Raw genomic sequence first — 4,423 nt, 5'->3', positions numbered from 1 at the left:
AGCGACCTGCGTTGCACAGCCCATTTCGCTGCGCGTGCGCACTCCGTGTCTTGCTGGGGCTGGACCTCCCCCTTTTGCGTCACTGCGCTTGCGCGGCTGGCTCGTTGGAGGGAGGGGCCGTCGGAGGCTGTGGTCGCGACTGGGTGTTTTTCCTCACCTGCCGCGCGCCAGCTGTGGAATGTTAGCGCCTCCGCTAGCTGGCGCCCATAATCCTGGGAGCTCAGCAGTCGCTGGACTTCAGTTGGCCTTGTTTATCAAACACCTGAGGGGCCAGGTGCTGTAGCTGACTCAGGAAGCCTGTATTCTGGTCCTGAAACTGAGCCCCTGTAAAACCAGTTTCCTCTGCTCAGTTTATGATTAACCTCTCTGTCCAAACTTTATTCCCTTTCTTATTCCGTGCCTGTTCCCCTCAGGATTGAGGAGTATCAACAACAACAACAAAAAAAATGGAATTGGAACTGAGCAGGGCCCTCCCGCCCAAAAGCCCCCCTATGTCCTCCGTTTCTTGTTCGTAGAAAAATACTTTACGGGCTTCCCTGGTGGCGCAGTGGTCAAGAATCTGCCTGCCAATGCAGGGGACATGGGTTCGAGCCCTGGTCCGGGAAGATCCCACATGCCGCGGAGCAACTAAGCCCCTGCACCACAACTACTGAGCCTGTGCTCTAGAGCCCGCGAGCCACAACTACTGAAGCCCGTGTGCCGAGAGCCTGTGCTCCACAACGAGAAGCCACCGCAATGGGAAGCCCGCGCACCACAACAGAGTAGCCCCGTTCCCCGCAACTAGAGGAAGCCCGCGCACAGCAATGAAGACCCAACGCAGCCAAAAATAAATAAATTTTAAAAAAGAAATAATTTTTTTAAAAAAAGAAAAAGACTTTAGCTTCCGACGGTTCCCTAAGTTCCAAGGGACGGCGCAGGTAGTTACTAACGAGGGAAATGAGGCAATGCAGAAACAAAGGAAAGCAGTTAACCAAGAGAAGTAACAACAATAGTTCAGGGATAAACTCTTATGTATATGCCTCCTCAAGGCATATACCTAACAATCTGACAATTATCTTTGAGTTTTTCTGAAGAAACTAAGACACCTCCCCCAGGTGGAGGATGGTGACTACATGCTGTGCACAAGCATGTGGACTCCAGACGGTTAGGAACCAGAAGGTTGCCGATTAAGATTCCTGAAACACCACCCGGCTACCTCACCACTGACCAATCAGAAGCGCCCACCCCAAAGGTTGCGTGCGTTTAAAAACACTTCCCTGAAAGCCATGGGGAGTTCAGGTCTTTTGAGCCTGAGCCGCTGTGCTCCTCTCTTGGCCCTGCAGTAAACGCTGTACTTTCTTTCACCACAGCCCAGTGTCAGGAAATTCACTTTGCTGTGTGTAGTTCGGTCTGGTTAATAGTCCTCGCTCCTGTCAGACCTTAATATATTGGTTATTTTACCTCTAGAATGGACAGTACCCGCCCTGCCCACCTCTGCAGGGTTGAGACTCGGTGAGGGAAAGCACTCTGGAAGCCAAGTTTAGGGTTGTTGCTCCTGGGTGCCAGCCCTGCTTGGAGGAGCACACCCGGTCGGGGTCAAAGCACATCACCTTCACCTCCCTGGACGTGGGTTCTCCTTTGTCCAGCAGGGGATAGCACTGCATGATCCCTGTGAGCTTTTCTGAAGGCATATCCAGTGTGTGTTTTCCAGCACCACCCAGTAACCCTATTCTGACACTATCTATCTGGAGGTAACTGAGATCCCACACGTTAGGGGCTCAGTCCCACATGACTGCGACGTGAGACACCAATCACTAGGTTGTCACCTGTGCTGCTCCCACGACCTCCTCCTTGGGTTTGATTAATTTGCTAGAGTAGGTGACGGAATTGCCAGCTACAAATTGGCACTTGCCATCTGCCTCTACAAGGATTAAATCACGAGCCGCTGCAGCTGCTGACCTTCAATGCCCCCTGAAAGGAGTACAGGGCAGAGATCAGGAATGAGGCCCTCTGTGCTCTGGGAAAAACTGGCAGAACAGGTCTTTAGATAGAAATTTTCAGGAGAAGATTTTATGAGCCCAATTCTTGCATCTCCTCATATCTAGAAAAGCACTAAAGTCATCAACGGGGACCTCGCCTCCTCCTGACTAGCAGCCAGGCTCTGCCAACATGTGTGCTTGCCTGCACATCCCCCCTTCACTAAAATCATACAGAACACTCACCTTCCCCCCACCCCGCACCTCTCTGGAGCGGTTCCTCAGAGCTATCCGAAATGCTGTTTCTCAGGCTATAGTCCTCATTTTCCCCCAATAAAACTTAACGCACAACTCTCACATTGCACTTTTTTTCTTCAGTCAACAGAACTGAGGAAAGCATTTTACTTACTAGATCACCAATTTATGTAAAAGGTTATAACTCAGGAGCAGCAGGATGAAGAGATGCACAGGACAAGCGTGTGGCAGGGGGCACAGAGCTTCCACTCCCCCGCACCTCCGCATGCCCACCAACCCGGAAGCTCTCCAAACTTCATCCTTCCGCGTATTTAATGGAGGCTTTACATAGGCAAAGGTTGATTCAATCATCGGTCATTGGTGACTGAATTCAGTCTCCAGCCCTTCTCCCCTCCAATCACTCGGTTGGTTCCCCTGGCAACCAGCGCCCGTCCTTAGGCTGGTTACCTAGGGGCTTTCCAATAATCACATCATTAACATAACAAGAGACACATCTCGCTTTCCTCACTTAGGAAGTTTCTAGGGTTTTAGGAGCTCTGCTAGGATCGGGGACTAAGACCAAAAATATAATTATCATCACAATATCACAGGATGGGTCTATGAAATTACAGCTGGGGGCATTTTATGCTAAGTGCTCCCTGGGAATGAATTTGGTAATTGGTGTGACTTCCCAGCAGGATCAAGAAACACTCTGGACAGTTTCTGGGGCTTAAAGGAAAGGCCTTCCAGGAAAGGAGCCAGTGTTACAAGCTGTGTAAAGACTTGGGGGTGGGAATTTACAAAAGGATGGTTCCAGAGTAGGTATTTTTGTCAGTACTTCCAACTATCGGTGACTGGGGTAGTTTGAAAAGGGTAAAGAACTAACACCCTTCAGGGTCTTGGAAGGCGGCCCAGCAAAATCCTGAAGAGGTCTCTGATGCCTCAGTTTTAAGTTCATGAAAATGTTGCATTTACTATACAACCACTGTTTGCTTTAGCATTTAAAAAGGTGTTTAATATTATTAAAGTACTTGTTGGGCTTCCCTGGTGGCGCAGTGGTTGAGAGTCCGCCTGCCAATGCAGGGGACGCGGGTTCGTGCCCCGGTCCGGGAAGATCCCACATCCCGCGGAGCGGCGGGGCCCGTGAGCCATGGCCGCTGGGCCTGCGCGTCCGGAGGCTGTGCTCCGCAACAGGAGGGGCTGCAACAGTGAGAGGCCCGCGTACCGCAAAAAAATAAAAATAAAAATAAGAAAAATATATTCACCTACATTTCCAGTTCTCTTTCTTTCATATTTCTATCTGGTCTCATTTTTCTTCTGCCTAAAAGACGCCCTTTAATATTTCTTATAGTATGGGTTCTACTGGTGATGAATTCTTTCAATTTTTGTGTGTGCGAAAACATTTCTATTTTCAATTCACTTTTGAAAGATATTCCTGGGAATTCCCTGGCAGTCCAGTGGTTAAGACTTGGCGCTTTCATTGCTGAGGGCCCAGGCCCAATCCCTGATCGGGGAACTAAGATCCCGCAAGCCACGTGGTGTGACCAAAAAAAAAAAAAAAAAAAATCACTAAGGATATTCCCACTGGGAAATATAATTCTAGGAGATAACTGTTTTTCAATATTTTGAAGGTGTCATTCCATTGTCTTGTCACTTGCACTGCTTCCAATTAGAAATCTGCTAATTATAATCCTTGTTTTTATTCCTCTGTATGGAACATGGTTTTGCTGTTGTTTGGTTTGGTTTTTACTTGCTGCATTTAATATTTTCTCTTTTTCACTGGTTTTGAGAAATTTGATTATGATATGTCTCGGTATAGGGTTTTCTCATTTTTTGTTTGCTTGTTTTTTGGTTTGGGGGTTTTGCTTGTTTCGGTTTTGGGTTTGGGGTTTTTGGTGGCAGCATAGCTGTAAAGAGAGTAAATTTGTTACTGAGTATATGAGAAACATCCCGGGGATTCAGAAGTGCTTCTTAGTAATGGTGGGAAGGTCTTCCTGAAGCTCCAGGTTCTGCGGGTTCCCCGAAGCACAGCACTCATTGCTTGCTCCTCGGCCCTCCCCACCACTCTTTTTTTTTTTTTTTTTTTTTTCGGTTCGGGGGCCTCTCCCTGTTGTGGCCTCTCCCGTTGCAGAGCACAGGCCCCGGATGCGCAGGCCCAGCGGCCATGGCTCACGGGCCCAGCCGCTCCACGGCATGTGGGATCCTCCCAGACCAGGGCACGAAACCCCGTCCCC

The sequence above is a fragment of the Lipotes vexillifer genome, unplaced genomic scaffold (assembly GCF_000442215.2).
Source record: "Lipotes vexillifer unplaced genomic scaffold, Lipotes_vexillifer_v1.1 scaffold395, whole genome shotgun sequence".
NCBI lineage: Eukaryota > Metazoa > Chordata > Mammalia > Artiodactyla > Lipotidae > Lipotes > Lipotes vexillifer.
This window is presented reverse-complemented; position numbering follows the sequence as displayed.